This window comes from Camelus ferus, chromosome 11, assembly GCF_009834535.1.
Source record: "Camelus ferus isolate YT-003-E chromosome 11, BCGSAC_Cfer_1.0, whole genome shotgun sequence".
Lineage (NCBI taxonomy): Eukaryota > Metazoa > Chordata > Mammalia > Artiodactyla > Camelidae > Camelus > Camelus ferus.
In genome coordinates, this window is record NC_045706.1 from 65,400,105 (window position 1) to 65,421,841 (window position 21,737).

Below are 21,737 nucleotides of genomic sequence, written 5' to 3' on the forward strand. Positions count from 1 at the left end.
GGCGGGTCTCAGGCAGTTTATGATGTGTGTGAGGCCACTGAGCTGGGCCCGGGGTCCACGCAGACAAAGGGAGAGGAGGCCGCTGCCTCACAGGACCTGCAGGAGGAGATTGGGAACATGCTGGGCTCACTTGTCCACATCCCCACCCGGTGTGCCTGGTACAGAGAAGTGAGTGTATCCAAACAAAGACATGTAGGGCACTTTGATGTTTCTATTAACAATAAAACACAAACACAGGCCGCAAGGAATATGTTGTTACCTCTGAGATTAATCCGGAATTGTAAATCACAGACACCTCAAGAAAAGTGGGCGTCCCGGGTCTGAAAGCGATGGGAGGCAGCAGAGACTGACTGATACTTACAGCGCGTCCCTCTGCTCTGGCTCTGGTGCTGTCGCAAGCAGGAGAGCTGGAGCTGGCTCTCCATCCAGAGGGGCTTCCCCAGCGGGTTCTGGAGCTGGTGCTGTAGCTCCAAGAAGGGAAACTCTCATCAATAGGACTGCTTTCCCACGTGTCTCCCAAAACCAGGGGAGCCCTCACTGCTACTCAGTCAACTCTCAGTCCACGATTCCACCCCCAGGGAGTCTTCCCAGACTCTGCTCTGTGGGGTCTAGTGCCTTCCCCACCCCACCCACCAGATTCCCTACCCTGCATCCTGCTCACCATCACTGTCTGCCTCTGGGAGCTCCAGTTGCTCCAGCTGTGCCAGGAGGAGGTGGGCCTGCTGCTCCAGGTCGGAGCCAGGCATGCTGAAGCTCTACGTAAGCGACAATGGTCTTAAGGCTATGGGAATTCTGGAGGCTGGTGGAAATCGTCTGGGTACTGGAACAGCCAGGTGCCCAGGATGGAGGGACATGGCCCTGGGGGTAGTCAGGGGGACACCAGGGTCAGAGGCTTGGCCTTTCCTACCATGCTGGGCTCCCAGGGTAGCCCTGCGGGGTCCTGGGCCTTTTTGCCTTTGGCTGCTGCCCATCCGGAGGCCGGCTCTGCTCCATGTCCCATCTCAGCTGGTAGTGTGGGCAGAGGCGGGCTTGGACACAGAGGAGGGGCTGCTACCAGCCTTCTGAAGGGACAGCCCTGGCTCAATGGCGTGACCACCTGTCCACCGCTTCAGGCACAACTGTCACACTGCTATGTCCCTCTCCCTGCCCCTCCCCACTGGATGGCACGTCTGTGAGTACAGGCAGGCTGTGCGTTCTGGGCACTGCCCTCTAAGGGACACGGGAGCTGCTCTATCAGTGCCTGAGCCAGGAGGGAACAGACAGGCTGTGTCAGCCATCCAGGCTGCCCATGGGCCTACTCACTCCACAGACTTTAGCTCCTGCACCTGCTGGCTGCAAAATCCTCCAGGGACCCTGCCTGGGTCTCCTTCTGCCCCTGCCACTCAGCATCATCAGGATGGGCTCAGCTGTCCCCTGAGGCTCACTGGGTCCCCTGAGCACCAGCTGAGTCCCCACCATTGAGGCTCCACTAGATGGTGGGCAGGATGCTCTCCACCCCTTGCGTTCTGTGTCTTCCATAGGGAGTGTGGGCAGGGATGGGATGTGGAGGGGATGGTTGTGGGTTTTCTTCGGGGTTGACTCTGTCTTCTGACCTCCCAGCTGCCCCTCACAGCACCACAGTCCCATCCACAGCTCTCTGGGTCTCGTCTCCTCTTTGCCAGGGGAAGCCCTAGGACTTTTGCCCTCAAACCAGACTCACTGGATATGTGGGATCCTGGATTCCGCCCACCTTGGACCAACCAGAGAGCCCAGAGCTTCACACACTATTTGGGGAAGGAGTCCTTCCCGCTTCAATCCAAAAGACTCACTGTTTCAGCTGGTGCAGGGGTCCCCCGTCCTCTTCCCTAACAGGGAGGATGCATCCATATCTAGAGGAGAGCAGGAAGGCGTCACATAGACTGTCCCGAGCACACTAGCTGGATGTGCTGTCTAGTGTGACAGTGTGACACCCCAGAGAATGGAAGCCCTGGAGGGCAGGGCTGATGTCTGCTCGATGCATTAAATGATGGTTGTTCCTAGAAAAGCCCCTCGCCCTGGGGGCCCTTCCTATCCATTGGAGGAATGAGTGAGTGAGCCCACCCGGCCCCACAGCGCACATCTGAGTGGGCCTGGGACCCCACTTGTCCCTCCCAGGGATCCCTGCTCTCACTCTCCCAGGACAGGGACAGCTAATGGCGTCACAGATCCCCTTTGAAATGGGAAAACAGTTCCACCCAAGGCCAAAGTCCCAGTGACACAGGAGGCAGACGCTAGCTCTTGGGCAGGAGGACAATGACAAATTCGCACAACCACAGTCCCACCAGCTGCTCTTGTCGTGAGACAGGTCCCCAGAGAGCACCTTCCGTGAAGGTCTCTCTCTGATCCTACCCTCCTAGGGCCTGATCCTCTCTTGACCCCAGTGTGCAGGGGGGAAACTGAGGCTTAGGGAGGTAGAGGAACAATGCCTCATGGCACTGCTGGTAGGTGGCCAGGTCCCCAATGTCCCATGAAGACAGAGTGCTCATCTTCGGAACAGATGGTCCAGCACCTGGTGGGCGGTGGCAAAATTTCGATAATTGCCCAGAAATGTGTTCACATAGGAGGGGTGGCCACTCAGGACGGCAGGCACCAGCTTTGCCACCAGCTTCTCCAGCCTGTGTCGCTGGAGGCTTCAAGCCCTGTAGGCTTCATCCCTGCTCCCTGATGGTCCAGCTCCCCCCTGGGGTGGGAAGAGGAGAGATGTGAATCAGAGGCAGCACCGGGGACCCCCAGGCACTTGGGGCTGGAGATTAGACCGAATCCTCAAGCCTCAAGCTCTTGTGCCTGAGGTGGAACAGGGGAGCCCTGAGCAGATCCAAGGTTCTCCGCATCACCAGTACAAGGGGCGAAGGGCGATGATGAAATGCATCAGTGCCTCAGATCCCTGTGTCAGCACCGCAGTGCCGGCCCCTCCCTGCATGCACCACTTCATCCCCGTGACTGCTGTCACACATCCCATTCTAGGGATGAGAACACAGCGGCTGAACCTGGGGTGGGTGGGCTCGGGATCTTCAGTTTAATGTGGACACGTGGGGATGCAGAAGAAACAGGACAACGTGTAGAAAAATGCAGAAACACCCTTGACTGTACATATACTGAAGTTCTGTCCAAGTCTCTTTCTGAGATTTGGACTCATATGTGGGCACTGACTTTGCGTCTGGCCAAGGAAGGGCCTGGGTTTTGACAGCAGATGGGGGAGACGGGGCATCAGATCCCTTTGCCAGCAGCTCTCTTAAGAGGCAGCCCAGGGGAGAAGCGGGGCAGCAGTGGGGCTCGGGGCTTCCTGGGTGTGGAGTCTCCTTGCTCGCACTCACCCTCAGCGCATCCTGGGCTCTGCTGCTGTCGTGGGGCACCTCCGCCTCCTGCAGGGATGTGGAGCGGGGTTCTCCATGGACCAGGTCCTGTCCCGTCCCGTGTGTTGAGTCCTGTAAATACAGTGCCCAGAGGCCAGGCAGCAGCCTCAGAACCCTGTCTGGTTGTCCGACCCATAAGAAATCTCCAGTCCTGACACACATCCACCACTGTCTGCACAGACCTCCTTCAGGGGCAGAAAAGCTGACAAAGTGGGAGCCTTGTATTCCCATTGACACAGAGAAGATGCCCCTCAGGAGTCCTCTTTCCCCCTTCTCAGCCCTGTCCTTGGGTGCGGCCATGACAGGACCACCAGGTTACCAAGTGTTCAACAAGCCATTCCTGCCCAGAGGGGACACCTCCTCTCAAGTCCCCCTTCAGCGACATGGAGATGAGGGAAAGCGGGCCTGCCCAGGGAGGGCCCCCAATGGAGGCCGGTCCCACACTGGCCTTCTCCAGGCCACCCTGCGTTACCTTAGGTGACCTGTGCAAAATAGGCCACAGGCGTCTGGGTGGAGGGTTCCCCAGACGCCTACAGCCACCGAAGAACCTCACAGTCCAAGGTTTCCTGTCGGAGAAGCCCCGGGAGACCGGGAAACAAGAGGAGAACATCCTGTGTCTTCAACTGTCTCCAGCCAAGTGCGCTGGCTCTGGAGCCGTCACTAGAATGTGGGTGCCTGGTAACCAGGTTCCATTTCGGTTGGGGTCTGTGAAGGATGTGATGTCACTTCCTGGGGTCCACTTCCTGGAACCCCCTCCTCAGACAACACCTCCACACACTGCCCTCTGGGCCGCTTGCCTGCTCACGCCCTTCTCCACGTGAACCCGCATCTTGCACAGTTATAGCAGCCCCGCCGTCTCTAGAGCTGCCGGGGAGGGTCTGCATGCAGCTTTGAGGAGACGCCCTGGCTTCCAGACTCCACCCCTCATACTTACCTGTTCTCCATCCTGGGGAAGTCCTGGTGTGTGTCCAGGCCCGTGTGTCTCCCCAGCTGCACAGTGGGAATGATTCTAGCAAGTACTTCTAGGGACGTCCTGAGGTGCAAGTGGAATAAGGCCTAAAAAATTGGAGAGTGATGTCACCTGGAGGTGTTGCCTGCGACCCAAGTTATCTTCCTCTGACTTCCTCCTCCATTTCTGTTCCTCTTCTGATCCTACCTTATAATCCTTATGTAATGTATAGTGGTGCATTTCTGTCTGTGTTTGTCTTTGTGTGTGTGTGTGTGTGTGTGTGTGTGTGTGTGTGTGTGTGTGTGTGTTTCTAAGCCAGTACTCATACTTTGTGTGACCAGCAGAACACTGCTCCCGAATGGGAGGGATTTGCAAGAGCACCCTGAAGTCTCAGGGTTTCTAATTTCCAAAGCAAACTAAATGAGTGGTCTTAGGCCCTGGCTTGGATTTCAGAGCTCACAACTGAAGGCCATGCAGGTAGCAGGGCTGAACCTGGGTGCAAAGGCAGTCTGGTTCCACTGTGCACACTTATTGCCATGGTGCTGTGGGCAGGGAAACTGTCCACTTCTCTGGTCAAACTGTCTGCCATCTTAACTTCGGTTGGACATGCAGTGACCTGGGGACACACGGGCTTATGGTGGCTGTCATCACCAGACAGACTTGAAAATCTCATTTGCTAGTTCCATTATGTTCCTGTCTTTAAATACCTCTCCCCAAGCCTGAGGCTGGCTGTCAGGTTTTATCCAGGCCCAGTCCTGGTAGAACCAGAGGTGAGGTCACCAGGAACAAGAGGCTCTTTACTCAGCTGGAGTAGCTCAGCTTGCTTGTAACCCCCTGAGGAGCAGTTTCTCCCAGTGACTTCATTATAAAGTGGTCTCAGATTTGCAGTTTGTTTAGATGCCTTGTATCATTTATATCATGTAGTATGTATTCTTGTCTGTCTGACTGACTTCCATTAGTATGACTGTCTCTAGGTTTCCTAGACATACACCCAAATGTTCACAGTAGCACTATGTATGACAGCCAAGACAGAGAAGGAACCTAAATGTTCACTGACAGATGAGTGAATAAGGAAGACATCATATATGCACACAATGAAATACTACTCAGCCATAAAAAAGAATGAAGTAATGTCATTTCCAGGAACATGGTTGGACATGGTGTTTATCATATTCAGTGAAGTAAGTCAGGCAGAGAAAGACAAATACTTCACTGGTATGTGGAATCTAAAAAAATGATACACATTGACTTATTTATAAAACAGAAACAGTCTCACACACATAGAAAACAAACTATGGTTACCAGGATGAAAGTGTTGGTGAGGAGGGTTAAAGTAGGAGTGTGGGATTAGCAGGTTCACATGACTATACAGAAAACAGATAAACAACAAGGACCACTTTATAGTACAGGAAACTATATCCAGTAACTATTAATAACCTATAATGACAAGAATATGAAGAACAATATATATACATGTATAACTGAATCACTGTGCTATACAGCAGGAACTAACACAACACTGTAAACCTGATACACTTCAATAAGCCATGGGGATGGAGAGGGTGCAGGGATCCCAGAGGACACACAGCTGCCCAGCCCTGATGGTGGTGGGGGCTGAAGAATGATGATGGGAGGCCTCCAGGCAGAAGTTCTTCTGAAGGGAATGAATGGGGAATCATATGATGGGATTGATGGCTTAGCTCGTCAGGACCACGGTACCAAGTGACATGGAGAATGGACCAGAACAGGTGAGGAGGGAAGCTGGTGCCTCCTTGGGAGGCTGTCACAGGAACAGACAGGAGGGAGGGAGTGTGAATGAGGCTGGGCCCAGGCCCTGAGGTGGGGGAGAAGGGGAAGAATCAGAGGGGGAAGATTGAGGAGAGGTGACACTAAGGATCTGGTGATCAGTTAGCCCAGAAGTGGAGGGAGACAAAAGGGAGACAATCCCCAGATTTCTGGCAGAGGAAACTGGGTGGATGGTGCTGCCATTCCCCACACACAACACACAGAAAGAGCAGGTTGAGGGAAAGATGATGGCTTTCCTTTTGGACGTGATGCTAACTTGTCTGTAGGGCTCTGACTCTGAGTCCAGCTGCCTCGTGTCACTGTTAACTTTTAGAAATGCAATTTCTCAGGCCCTACCCCAGACCTCTTAGATCAGGAACTCTCTGGGTGTGTAGGGCGAGCAATCTGGGTGTTAACAAACCCTCCAGCCCTCCCAGGAAGGGTGTGCTGGTCAGTGTTTAACAACTCATTCCTGGGGAGAGGGTAGGAGCCCTGATTTTAGTGTCTGCCAACTCAGTGGTGGGAACCATCCCACCACAGTTGACTTCTAGCCACTCATCTGACTTCAGACCGAGTTGAGAAGAGACACAGCAATTGTCACCCTCAGGCAGCATGGTAGCTCCAGGTGGTTGTGCTGTGAACCTGGGGCCCCAGGTCCACTGCTGGAGGCCAACTGCATGAACATATCTACTAGGAAGGCAGATGTGTGGGCGTAAAGCTCGAGAGGGAGGACCTGGGGTGCAGAAGGTGTTTGGGAGACATCAGCGGAGATATTAACTCTGACCAGGTCAACACAGGGACACAAACATGAGTAATGAGCCTTGCTTACTGCCTTGAAAGAGTGTGCAGTCACTCAGACAGAAAGACAAAGAACCAACCATTGCAGAGAGAATGGCAGAAGTGCCGAGGGGGTGACCCCCTCAACCTGGGAGGTTTCCTGGAGGAGGTGGCAGGACCTGGGTTTTCAAACACAGGAAGGGAATTAGGCAGGTAGAGAAGACGGAGGCCAGTGTCCCAGGCAGAAGGGAAGGCAGAGGGGAGAAAAGAACCATCAATGTCCAGGGGCTGCATGGGGGTGAGCACGGCTGATGGGAAGGGTGTGCACTGTCATGACAGAGGGGGAGGCCAGGGAAGTCAGGACCAGGATGGAACTTGTCTCAAGAGTGCAGAAATTAAACTTTATTTTCAAACCTATGAGCAATGGGTAAAGAATTGAAAGGAGTGGGGGCCTATGATCAAAACTGAAAGGTCATGCAACCTCCTTAATCATCATGCTCTATTTACTATGAAATAGCTTCTGCTCTTCAAACACATCAAGCTATTTTTCACCTCCAGGCCTCTTTGTGCGCACTTCTATCTGCCTGGGAACCTCTTACACTAGCTCACCTCTGGGTTGACTTCGACAAAGTTCCACCCAAGTGTCACCTCCTCTGAAGGGCCCTCTGGGGCCATGACAGGAGTTAGAACAGGCCCCCTCAGTTCTCTCCATCACAGGGCCTCCTCCAGTTCCTTGTGAGAAATGGCATGAATCACAAGCTACAAGGATCTTAGTGGTTTCTGTGACTGAGTTTAAAATGTGTGCATTTCGACTACAATGTCAAAAGGAAAAACCCACTTGATTTCCCACAAATGAAAAAAAAAATTAATTGTGTTTAATGGCATTGAACTTTGCTCTCAAGGCCCTATTATAATGTTCTCCTAGCTCAGGATACTTGGTCCAATTTAGTAGGTATTTTTCAGAACTGTTTAAATGTTCTCTGCCCAGTTTAGAGTTTGACATCAATTTTAACAAAAACCCTCAGTTACTCAAGGTGTCTTCATATTCCTCTTCCCTTGTCTTCCCTTCCAATGGGCCCCTTAGGCACAGGGGAAGCTCACACACCACAATCCTTGGAAGGGGGACTGGAGAGGGAAAGGCCTGATGTGCTACTTCTGGATGCCAGCCTGTAACCTCTGACAGCCTCAGCTGCAGTGAGGAGGGGCAGGGCTTCCAAAATTAAACACAGAATTACCAACTGATCCAGCAATTCCACTTGTACAGCTAAGTTTCCAAAAGAATTGTAACCAGGGTCCATGTTCACAGTAGCATTATTCTCAACAGCCTAAAGGGGGCAAACAGCATGTGTCCATCTGCCAATGAATGGTGGAATCATGTGTGGTGAACTCATATAGTGGAATATTATTCTACCTTGAAAAGGAATTCAGTTCTAAACTTAGGTTTAGCAGCGGGTAATGTGGGTGGGAAGGTATAAGCTGGGTATTTAAATTTCCTCCTCTTGGGGAGTGATGGAAATGTTAGCTTTCTTGATTGTGGTGATGGTGTCATTGGTGTATACAACTATCAAAATTCATCAAATTGTACATCTGAAGTAAGCGTCATTTACTGTTCAGGAATCTACCACAATAAAGGTGTTAAAAAAAAAAAAAGAAAAAAATTAACATAATGGGAATGCAAAAAGGAAACATAGGAATTAAGTTCTGATACCTCCTACAACATGGGTGAATCTTGAAGAAGTGCACTAAGCAAAGTATGCCAGACTTTGGAAAGGAAAAATATTGCAAGATTCTGTTGCTGATGGATGTAACTGGTGTTCCAGTTTCTTGTCCTGTCCCAGAAAGAATTCAGAGGCAAGACACTGTGGTTAAAAAAGTCAAGTGAGAATTTTTTAAAGGATGGATAGTACACTCCCAGGGGAAGAGCAGGCAGCCTCAGGTGAGGGGCTGCCCTGAGTTTCTTTGGCAAGTTGGTTACATAGGGTGTAAAAATAAATGGTTTGTGTATTATTTAGGGAGGGAAGGATCTGGGGTTATATTCCTTGATTTTTCAATCCCAACTCCACCTCCCCAAATGGAGGAGGGATTTTTGTCCTTATTTAGTCTGGATGGGAAGTGTCATGGTGTTGGCCAGTGGTGAGTTCTTCTAATCTGCAAGTCTAGTTTTATTGAAATGAGGGCATAATGTGCAAAAGGTTACATTCGGACACTGGAAATTCCTGCCTTTTCCCACCTTTCTTTGTTGCTTATCACCCCCAAAGTTGTGACCACTTATCAGCCCAGAGGTTCCTGCTTTTCTTTCTCTGCCCAGGGACCCCTGGTGCTTATATGATGTATGGTTTCCTGCATCTGGCCTGTGGCCCTCCTTTCTGTCCAAATCTGCCATTATTTCTGTGTCTTTCTCTGCTCTTATCCAGCTATCTGCCTGCTTTAACATCACTGCAGGACTTCTCACCAGCCTGAGCATTGGCAGGGAAGGAGCAGGTGGCTAGATCCCCCAGGACTCCCAGCCAGGCCTGTGATCACTGTGCTACAGAAGGTGGCACAGTCCTTGCCATGTGCCCAGGGTGGGGATTGGGAGGGGCTTCTGGTACTTTTAACACCCAAGTATTCTCCAGAGCAGTGTTTTTTCCCCACAGCCCTGTCCAGGCCATGAGTTTGGGGCCACACACAGGTTGGGAAGGGAGGTGAGGGGCTGACCGCAGGTAGTGTTGCTCAAGATGGGCCGGTAGCCCCGCCATCCACATTCCACAGTGGGACCAGGGCAGGCTTTGTGTGCATCTTAATAAACTGTATGGACAGCAGCCCCTTACCCGTGTCCATAATTGCCCTGACCCACAGGCAAGCCACAACCAGGCAGGCCCTGTGTAGCTAGGGATCCCCCACCCCACTGATATGAGCCTGGTGCCCAGAGCAGAGTTCCTGGATGTAGGCGGGCCTGGGTGATCTGCCCTTGTCCGGCCAGACGGGGAATCTTGTGCCTGCAGATTTTAGCTGGAAAACCTCAATGAGATGAGCTCCAAGCAGTGGCAAAGAAGAGTCTTGAGCCTCCCTGACCCACCCCCACTTCTGTGGCCTCCTCACCCAGCCTCAAGGCCTCCCTCTCCCTCAGGGATGTCCTCACCAATAGGAGTTCAGCTCCATCTTTCCTGTTACCTTTTTGTTCCTGGGAACTTTGCCTATTAAGTGTGACTCTCATAGATTTTGCGAATAAAGTAGGCTGTCAGGAACGGAGCTGTTGTCACAGGGCCCAGAATTAGAGAAATGGTTAAACTGCACCAAACCACCTCAAAGAAAGGGGTGGGACTTCCTGAGGACAAGACTGATGGGGAGTGTGAGGGCTGTGGGTCTAGGGGTTCAGGTTGGGGATGGGGTCTGGGAGAAAACAGCATGCTCCCTTCATGTGTCTGTGTCACACTCTGGTAATTCTCACAATATTTCATACTATTTCTTACTTTTTCACTTGTTATGATAATTTGTGATCAGTGATCCCTGATGTTACCATTACAAAAAGATTGCAAGTTGCTGAATGCTCATATGATGGTTAGCATTTTTTAGAAATAGAGTATCTTTTTAATTAAGGCAAGTACTTTTTTTAGACATAAAACTATGGCACACTTTATAAACTATGGTGTAATTATAACTTCTTATATGACTGGAAAACCAAAAAAATTATGACCCATTTTACTGTGATATTTACTTTATTGCAGTGGTCCAAAACGAAGCCCACAGTGACTCTGAGGTGTGCCTGTAACAGTCTTGTTTAGCCCTCTAAGTCCTGTAGACTGACTTTGCCATTTTCAGATTGACGTAGCTGTTGGTGGTCACTGAATCTGCATATACTATTTACATTCAGACTTGCTAATTTCCAACAACAAAACCAGCTGTTGGATGGTGATTAGGGGAGCACTGAATCAACCAATCTGGGAAGAAACCAGACTTCAAAGTCATCAAAAGTCCTTTTTGTCTTTTAACTTCTCAATTTTGTGATGCAGTTTTTAGATTTCTTTCTTTTTCTTTTCTTTTCTTTTTTTTTTAAGTTTTTAGATTTCTGGTACTGTTTTAGGCCTGTTATAAATTTAACAGCAATGTAACACAGTATTTAAAATGCACATATTTGAATTGTACAACTTGATACAATTTAACAAATATACCTGTGTAACCATCACAATGCAGTGACTTGAAAATAATTATTTTTGTTTTCTTTTACCCAATTTTGTCAGGTGGGAGGGTAAGTCTGGCCCATGCTACCCAATCCAGAAAGGGTACAATTGTCCTGGTATCACTTAATTTTTCTATTTGTTGATTATACACAAAAATATGATTTTTATATAGTCAGGTTGCTAAATTAACTTATTTCTAATATCTCTTCCATAGAATTTTTTGACTTTTTGATGAATACAATGATATCACTTGAAAATGAGTTTTATTTCAATCTTAAATGTTTTTACACCTTTTCTAAAAATCTTTTTGGCCTTACTGATCTGACCAAGCTAGAGCTTTCAGTCCAATGTTGAATAGAAGTGGCAGTAACAAGCCTTCTTCTCTCATTATTAATATCAGGAAGAAACAGTCCAGTATTTATCTTAGTATGATTTTTATTTTGTTTGTTTTGTTTTTAATGAAGTTTCCTTTCATTCCTAGTTTAGTTTTTTTTTTTTTTTTTCCTGATCATGAAGGTGTGTGAAGTTTTTTCAAATGTTTTCTGCATCTACTGAGATACTAACAAGGCTTCACTTGTCTTTTTCTACTAATGTGTTAGGCTACATCAATTAACTTAAATGTTTACATATTTACTTTGAAATGACTTCAGACTTTAAGTCACAGGCAGTGTACAGAAAACTCACTTTTCCCCAACTGTGCACTGCATTTCCTCCATGTCCCTCACACACTTGCTTGCACTCCTACCTCTACACTCACTCACACACTTTCCTCTTTCTCTAAAGCATTTGAAAACAACCTGCAGACATGAGACTCTATTTCTGCTAAATATTGGAGTGTGTATTTTCCACAAACAAAAACACTTGCTTACTGAACCAAGTCAGGAAAGAGACACTACCATTGAACCCACACACTCTGAATTAGGCCAATGTTCTATTCTTCCTTTTTGTTTTCTTGTTAAGTATCTTCATCCTCCTTCAATCTGGAAGTCTTTTCCTTGCATGTCCTTGCCAATTTAAACATAGACTTTCCATTCTGTGAAAGATCCTTTCAAGTGAATTCATCTAATGTTTCCTTGTGAGCACACTCTGGCCACGCGTCCTTAGCAGGAATACAGCATGAGTGATGCTGGCTCTTCTCAGTGCATCTCATCAGGGGTACAACACACTGATGTGCTCTGCCGCTGGTGAAGTGAACTTTGATCATCTGATTATGTTGTTGTCACCATTTTCACCTTTGTGGTTTAGTATTTTGTGGGGAAATATTTGGAGATTATGCCAACATCCTGTCCATCAAACCTCTACCCACAAACGCTAGACTGTGTCATCAACTATGTACTGAATCAACAACCAGTATGATGGCTACCAGATAGTGTTTTTCTATTGCCATTGTTCCTCCTACATTTATTAGCTGGCATTGTATAAAGCTTTCCTTTGTTTATGGATTCAAATATTTATGTCAGTACAAATTAATGGATTCCTATTTCATCTCTTGCATTTTGACGCTGTTCATTTGTTTTCATGTTCAAATTGTCTCAGACTTGGCCATTGGAAGCTGCACAAGATGGTTCTTTTGTCCTTTTAACATGTCTCCATAATTCTTTGACATTTTATTGTCTAATAGCTAAGATGATTCAGGATCATCTTGTATTTCTCCCCATCTCTGACTTTCAATAAGCCATCACTTCAGGGGCCTGGTCTTTTATTGGTGGGAGGATAGTATTTAAAATTAATCACCTGGCACCTGGTGTGCTCAACGCTACTGGGGTGTCATTGTGTTTATGCCCTCTCAGCACACAAATGCAAAAACACAACCACAAGCACTATTCGATTTGTGTACTTAAAATCTGAATTACATTCCAATCCAACACTTCAGGTGGTTTTCTAGCTTTCCCCTTCTGTGTTTACAGATACCACAGTGAGAAAGCTGGCTCTCACCACCCTCAGTACATTTATTTATCTGCCCAGTGTTACCAGCATCTCAGCCATGCTGATCATGTCTTCCATCTGCCCTCAGCACTTTTGATGCAAGGAGGCACATCACCTCAACACCTTTCTCATCCCCCATGTCAGGGCTGTTCTGACTCCCACTCTAGGACAGGAAAGCAGGAGAGAAATGTACAAATTGCAAGGGAGAAGGCAGAATCTGAGAGGAAGGGGAATAGAAGGCCAAATCAAGTGATTTTAAATATTGAATTCATCCTTTGATTCCTCTAATAAATATCATTTAGTCAAGATATGTTATCCACTGATATAGCTGGAATTTTTTTTTTCATTTCAGGATTTGCATCTAAATTCATAAGATAGTGAAATGTACATTTACTTTCCTGAAATATCTTATAGGTTTTGGTATCAATGTTGTACTAGCCTCATAAAATGAACAGGAAAACCCCCCTCATCCTTTCTCTGGAAGAGCTTATAAAAGCTTGGTACTATTTCTTTAAATATTTGGAATAACTGGAGTGAAGTCATCTGTTCCCGTGAGTTTTCTTTCTGGGAGGTATTTTAAATATGAGTCAGGAATTGTTTGCAGTTTTGGTAAGGTATGGTCTACCTCTGGTTTGACCCTGCGCTGTCACTGAGAGCATGCTGTGCTCACCAAGGGCCCAGCCTGCTGGCAGTTCCTGAATTCTATTCATTTTTCCCTCAGTAATGGAAGAAAAACTAATCGTGTTTTTCAGCTTAGGTTTTCAGATTCCTGCCCTGTGTCAGTCTTCTGAAAATCCTGAGAAACTGGCCATGGGTTTGAAGCCTCCCATGTTTCAAAAATTTTCACTCCAGCCTTGACTGCCAAAGTTCTGCTGGTCACTGGTTTCTGGTCTCCCTGCACCCTACATCTCCCCTCCCCTGCCACCAAGTCATAACCCTCTGCCTGAGCCAAGCTCAATATTCAGGCTCCTCCCTATAGCCAGAACTGGCAAGTGCTCCCAGGTAAAACAGCTACATTTTCCTGTTTACTTTCTGTCTTTCACTCCCCTCCTGAATTTTAGCATACCAGCCCTCTCTGCTTTTGCAACAACAGGTTGCATTTAAATATACTTTTTGTGAACTGCTTTTCTAGTTGTCCTTAGTGAGTGCACTGGTCTGCTGAAAGCTACTATAGCCTATTGAGTAGTAGAATCTATTTGTGCTTTTTAAAGCTCCGTACTTGACAATGTGTATGTTTGTACGTGAATTTTTGCTTTTAAAAAATCATTGTATCTCATGTGAGAAGTGTTAAGTATGTGGAGAAATAATGTTGGGTGCAATAAGTCACTCACAGCAGGATGACAGCTGGCCAAACTGGTAAGACACTGGCAGGGCAGACACCACCTACGTTCTATACTCACCCACTTCCGCTACAGCTAGTAAGTTACATTCAAGGCAACCTACCTTGCCCCTTCAATCCACCACTTCCGGACAAGCCACTCAAAATTAGTCTACCCCAGAATTATTTTAAAAATCCTGCTGGCAGTCTCCTGTCCTATATATGTCACCAAGACCAGGATTGCTCTCTCTCTGCCTGGACATCGGGATGTCTTCTTGTTGGTGGGTCCACTGCAAAAACCTTTCCTTATTTCACATATGCCTGAGCAATAAACCTGCAAATTGTTTACAACCGCCAGCTCCAGGTCACATCTAAAACCTTAAGTTGAAAGGAACAGTATACCAGGCAATGGTCCAGATTGTATTTTAACAAAGCAAAGTGCTAAAATGGAAACACTCTCCACGTTTCCTAAATTGCTAGACACTGCAATTGAACATCTCTGATGTATGATAATCTTAGGTTTAACTTAAAGCTTCCATTCACCTAAAAGTATTTTTCTAGTAACTACTATCTGATATCCACTGAGATGCTACTTAAAATATTTCACACAAATCCAATAAAATATCACCTCTTAGTAAATGTTTTCCTATAATTTTCTATAGCTTGTGCATTTCCTCTAGCCTGTGTGTAGTCTTCTCAGCAAATGCTTATAGAGGTTTCTACCCTATTTGATTTCTCTGATGTTTAGTAAGGTGTGGCTTTGGGCAAAAGGTGCCCTGTATTCCTTCAACAATAGGTTTTCTCCACTCAGTTGTCTCATATACAGTATGGTCCAAATTTCAGTAGAAAATGTTTCTATGTCCAGATGTGATTTTCTCCCCTATATAAGTTCTCTGCTCTGTATTGTAAGAACTGATTTTAGATCAAAGGTGTTCTCAAAATCATTATATAAATAGATTTTCCTCTCCATTTTGTGTTCTATGTTCTATAAACACTGGACTTCACACGGAGTGATTTCCTTCATTTATTATGTTTATAGAGTTTCTCTTTAAATGTGTTCTCTGATGTGCATGAGTTTTGACTTCACACAGAATGATTTTCCACATTCATTACATTCATAGGATTTCTATCTTACGTGAGTTCTCTCATGAACAATTAGGGCTGACTTCTGATGAAAGTTTTGCCCACATTCATTACATCCAAAAGGTTTCTCTCCTGTGTGTCTCCTATGATGTTCTGTGAAACCTGAGATGTAGCAGAAACATTTTCCACATTATACATTTATAGGGCTTATCAGCTGTATGAGTTCTCAAATATTTAGTGAGAGTTGATTTTTCAGAGAAGGATTTCCCACATTCGTTATATTCATAAGGCTTTCCCCTTGTGTGAGTTCTCTGATGTTTAATGAGGTCTGATTTTCTGAGAAAGGCTTTCCCACATTCACAGCATTCATAGGGCTAATCCCTTGTATGTGTTTTCTGATGTACAGTAAGGACTGATTTAAATGAGAATGATTTCCCACATTCACAGCATCCATATGGTTTCTCTCCAGTGTGTGTTCTATAATGTTGGGTAAGAGTACTTAATCTTTCTGGGATTGCTTCCTGAACCAGGAACAACAGCCACCTTAGGGAATGTGGCAAAGAAATGAATGCTTACACGAATTCCATTGGCTCCCCTACATTTCCCAAACCCTTTGCAGCTAGGCAGGGTCATGTGACCAGTGCTAGCCAATAAGAGTGAGCAGAAATGACATATAAAGCAGTGAAAAAAACATGTGTCGTGATCCCACCTCTCTCTTCTCTGATCCATGGGATTGAGAAGACCACATATTTTTTTCAAATGATGGAGTTTACAAGATGGTGAAACCTCTTTCAGCCTGAGTCTCTGAGTGGCTTTGTGGGGCACAGCATTCACTTCTTCAGGTCCCCACCTCAATCCCCTCATGGACCCTTAATGAATAGATAGTTTGCATGAGAAATAATTTGGATAATATGGTAGCATGGAGATTTTTGAGTTCTTAAGGGATTTCTTTTGAGAGATTTCCAGGTTATTTCCTCCATCCTCAGTGTATCATAGCCCACCCTCCCTAACAGCCAAGGTCATGGTGAGGCAGTCACAGATCTCCCTGCAGCTGGCCATCTGAATCCTGCCCTTGCCTGGCCTGTCCTGGAGGGCAGACCTGCCTCACTTTCCCCAGGATTGTCAGAGGCTGTCCAGGGCCTGGCACATCATAGGGCTCAGTGAAGGCTACTGAATAAATGACCCATCTGTCGAGCTACACTGACCAAGGGAGGGAGGCCAAGCAGCTGGCACACCTGGCAGCAAGGAGACTCCAATGCAGGGAAGGATTTTGTACACCCCAAGGCATTGGGTTAAACACTAACTTCTGTCATCCTGCACCTGTTTACAGAGCAGCAGCCCTCTGGGCTCTGGCCATCCATCTATACATGTCTCAGCAGGGGGAGGAGCCCCAGTGGCCCCAGGATGATACTTCCTCCCTCTTATGGTCTACCATGTGTCCACACGCTCTCTCCTGGTGATCTCCAGGTCTTTCTGCAGCTAGATTTATTCTTCATCCAGACCTCTCCTCTGAGGTCCGGACACCTACGTCTGCCCAGCCAACAACACACTGGGTGTCTAGCAGATCTCAAAACTAACAAGGCCCAAACTCTGGACCTGCCCCCGAAACCTGCCCCCATAGCCTCTCTGTCTCAGTGATGACAGCAGCACTCTCCTGACACTCAAGCTAGAACCTCCAGTCATTCCCAACTCCTTCTTCTCAGCCCCCATCCAGGAAATCCTGCCAGCAACACCTTTGAAACTCATCCAGATTATGGACCCCTCCCAGCACCTCATGGCTACCCACCTGCAGGCACCAGTACCTCTTGCCTGGAGTCCCTGCAAGAGCCTCCTCCCTGGCCACCCTGCTCCACCCTGGCTCCCAATGGTCTGTGCTCATCACGCTGGCAGGAATCTGCTAGAGCACCAATCGGATTGTGTCCTTCCCTTTTCCAGAGCCCCACAGTAGCCGCATCTCACTCAAGGTAAAAGCTGAGATCCTCACGACAGCCTTTGATCCAGCCCCCATCACTCAGGTGACCATGTCCTGCTGCCGCCCCTTGGTCAATCTGCTGCAGCCCCACTGGCCTCTCTGCTGTTCTTCAAACATGCGTGCCTCATTCCTGCCCCAGGGCCTTTGCACCTGCCATCACCTCTGCCTGGAATGCTTTTCCCTACAATAGGCCCATGTTCATCCTTCAGCTTCTTCAGGTCTGCTTGTTCAAATGTCCCTGGCCACTCAACTTAAAATAGCAAATCCTACCCCCTCCCCAGCCCCCAGCACATCTTCTCCCCTTTCCTGGCTTTATTTTTCTCCAGAGCACTTATCACGTCAGGTATTAAGTCATTTACAGGCATACCTCGGAGAGACTGCAGGTTCAGTTCCAGGCCACCACAATAAAGCAAATATCGAAATAAAGCAAGTCACATGAATTTTTTGATTTCCCAGTGCATATAAAAATTATGTTTACACTATACTGGAGTCTATTAGGTGTTCAATAGAATTATGTTTAAAAACAATGGGGGGCAGTATATAGCTCAGTGGTCACATATGTGCTTAGCATACACAAGGCCCTGGGTTCAATCCCCAGTACCGCCACTAAAAAATAAATCAATAAATAAGCCTAATTACCTACCCCCACCAAAACACCCCAAATTCACCAAGCCACATTCTGAAGATTTATTCACCATATGTGCAACACCTCAATTTAATAGTCATGGAATGAATGAAATTTTTTAAAAAAATGTACATACCTCAATTAAAAAATGCTGTACTGCTAAAAAAATGTTAACCATCATCTGAGCCTTCAGCAAGTCATAATCTTTTTTCAATAGTCACAGATTACCATAAAACATAATAAAATCAAAAATGTTATAAATATTGCGAGAATTATCAAAATGTGACAGAAACGCAAAGTAGGCAATTACTGCTGGAAAAATGGTGCCAACAGACTGGCTGGAGGCAGGGTTGCAACAAACCTTCTGTTTGGCAAAACATAACACCTGTGAGACTCAATAAAGCAAAGCACAGTATAGATGAGGTTATGCCTGTACTAACTTCTTGTTAATTATCTGACTGCCTCAATCTACTGTATTTCCATAACCTAGAATTGGGCCACACATAGAGAGGTTCTCAAAATACTGGTTAGATGAAAGAACTCCAAATATTTATTGAGCACCCATTTTGCACCAGGCACTGTCTTGGCCATTGCTGAATTCCCAGACAGTGCCTCATGGGGCTCACAGACTCACGGAGGAGCAAACATTGAAGGACTGGGGTGGGTAACATGACAAGTTAACACACAGGGGTGGCATCAAGAGGCCCTGCCCTAGACTGAGGTGGAGGTCAGGGAGGGCTTCCTGGAAGAAGAGGCATGAGGATCAATTTAGCTCTCACTGGCTGAGAAGGGCATGGGGGGCCTGCAGACTCAGGGACTGAGCAAAGAGGGGCTTCAGGAAACTTCATTTCTGTTACCAGCACCTGCACCCCCTAAGGCTGTAAGCCCACCCACCTCTATCTCAGCTAGTGTCTGGAGTGACTTCCAGAGAGGGCAGGGGGTGCTTCCTCCTTGTATGGGGCAGCGAGGGTGGAGCTGGGCAGGGGCAGCCATCCTACCATCCTTCCTTCAGGAGATCTTGGGGAAGGGGATGCCCTGACATTCTCAGGACAGCCTGGCAGGGTGCCCCTCAGTCACAGTCAGGGTCCAGGGCTCCCATGAGGGGAACACTGGAGGGACTGAGTAAAAGCAGAGAGGAGATGAGGGGGCAGGAAGCTTTTGGCTGGAATGAGAACAGGACCCCACAGGATAAGGTGAGGTGGAGGAGGGCTGTATTCTGGGACCCATCCGAGACAGCATTCCACCCCTACCCAGGGCTTGAGAGCCAGCCTGACAGGGGCAGGGGAGGGACCCCCGCCCAGCCCAGGAGACCCTCACCCCTGACATTTAGGTTGTAGTGTTTCTCCGAGCGGCCCACCTGGTTCAGTGCCTTACAGGTGTAGCAGCCTGCATCCCACACCTCTGCTCTGTCCACCTGGCCAAGAGCAGAACAACCCATCAGCGGGGGCTGCATAGAGATGGGATTACCCCTGGACATGTCACTTGACCTCACTGAGTCCCATCCTCCCACTTGGGACCTGGGGGCAACGACAGCACCTGCTGTGACACTTATACTGGGAAGGTTCTGGAAGCCAGTGCCTTGGAGGTCTGACACATCTTGGGCACAAATGGTGGCCCTGCCAGCCTCACCCCACTTCACATCCACAGCCCAGCCCTGTTTCAAAGAGGAGGCAGACGGAGCCCTGTCATCAGGAGTCAAATCCTGACCTGGGGGAGATAGAGCTAGGCTGTGGCTTTGAAGAATGAAGGGAAGAGGAAACCATACGGATGTGCTCAGAGTTGGGAATGGTCATATCACAAGGTGTAGAGGGGTGGGAGAAGGAGGAGCAGGGTGGAGTGGAGGGTTCTTCCCAACAGCTTGGAGAGGTACCTCCCCTTCCCCAGCTGACATGGATGAGCTGCTCTCTGGGGCAGGTGAGGACCTCACAGGTCACACACCTCCAGCAAGGCCTTGTCTGCAGACCGGTGGACTCCGGCTGAGGCTCCAGTGGGTGGCCGTCCTTCCGTCAGCTCAGCACAGGAGAGGGCACAGTGTGCCTCTGGAATTCCATGGCCACTGACTCGTGGCCATGACAGACACGTTCAGCTATTCTCCAAGGATGCTTGGGGGCACTGCAGGAGGGGGCATGAGAGGGACTGTGTCAGGCACGTGAGTGGGGCTCGCAGGACAGGGCCACGACCTGGGTCAGGTCTGCCCCTTCCAGCAGCCAGGAGCCAACGCCAGGGGATGGGCTGTCATCACTAGGTTGGGGGCCACCCCCTGAGCTGCAGCCTTCTTGTCGTCCCCTCAATGACCTTCAGAGGAGGCCCCCAAACCTGAATAGGATGGTGGATTATAACGAAATCAGTGTCCCGAATACGACTGTGTACTTTAGTTGTACCTGATATTTCCACTGTTGAAAAGGGACCTAGGATCTCTCTGTTTCATTTCTTACAACTGTATGTGAATTTACAATATCTTAAATTTTTTTTAATTAATATATTTTTTTAAGTTTTTAAAAATCACATGCCAGAACCACCTTCTTCCCTGTGGCTAAATCAACCAGTACAGTGTCGGAGTTAAGAAGGCAGGGTCCGGAGTCAGTGCTCCTGGGTTGAAGCCCTGCGAGCTATCCTTGGTCACACTGTGAGGCCCTGGAGACCTTACTCAGCCTCTCTGGGCCTGAGTTTCCTCTTCTGTCAAATGGGGCCTAGCTTGTGGGGCCACATGAGATTAAACACAATGACGCAGATGAGTGCCCAGCACAGAATATCTATTATCTTGACTCCAGCAAAGGGAAAGAACTAGAACCAGATACTACCTCACTCCTCCTGCCCAAGGCTCTGCATTTGCCAGAATTCTCACGTTTTCCTCCACAGATCCCCACAAAATCCCCGACAAGGAAATTTTTCAATAATAGCGACTATAACTGGGTGTTCCATGAGCTTAGTGAATCCCATGACACCCTCTGAGGTGGGTGCTATCTTATCCCCATTTTATGGATGAGGAAATGGAGGCTCAGAGAAACAAAGCAACCCGCCCAAGGTCACGGAGCTAGAAAGTTGCGAGGCAGGATTTGAATTCAGGTCTGCGGCACTAGAGAGCCAGTGTTCCTAACCACCACCCCATACTGCCTTTCCCCAAACAGATGGTAACCCCCATTTGACCCAGGACAGTGAGATTGTCCAGCCCCCTGACTCTTGGCCTGGTGCTCCTCCTGCTACGTCCTGCTCCCTGATACAGAGCTTCTGGCTGAGCTGGGTGATGCACCTGCCTACCTGCCCACCTGTCCATGATGAGGGGGTTCACACTCTAAGACAGGCCTCTGGGGGTCCAAATGACCCCCACATGAAGGCAGCCACAGTCTCAGGCCAGACATACCATATCCAGCTGCACCCTCCCCCTTTGGATGTGGCTGGGGATGCCCTAGATCCATGTTCTTAAGCTGCTGGCCTGGACCTGGCAGCCTCCAGGGCCTGACACTCACTGTGGACATTTAGGATGATGTCCCGGCAATCCTCGCCCCCTGCACTCATTGCCATGCAGGAGTAGCTGCCTGAGTCTGAGGCCTGGGCACAGGCCAGCATGAGAACCCAGCCCCAGGGAAGACCTGTGCCCCAGAAGGAAGCCCACATGAGGTCATGCACCTTCACAAGCTGGCCCTGCTGCCCGGCACAACTGGGCAGCCTACCTCAGACCTCCAGAGTCCCCCACAATGCAGGGGAGCTGTGAGCTGTACCCAGACCTCAGGACCTTTGCCACTGATGGCCACTTGCATTGGATCTCAGAAT

The 21,737-nt window shown here is 48.3% G+C and overlaps 1 pseudogene; it reads left to right on the top strand.

The window, feature by feature from the left end:
- Nucleotides 1-21,737, top strand: part of LOC102507523 — a 367,819-nt pseudogene that overhangs the window by 48,804 nt on the left and 297,278 nt on the right.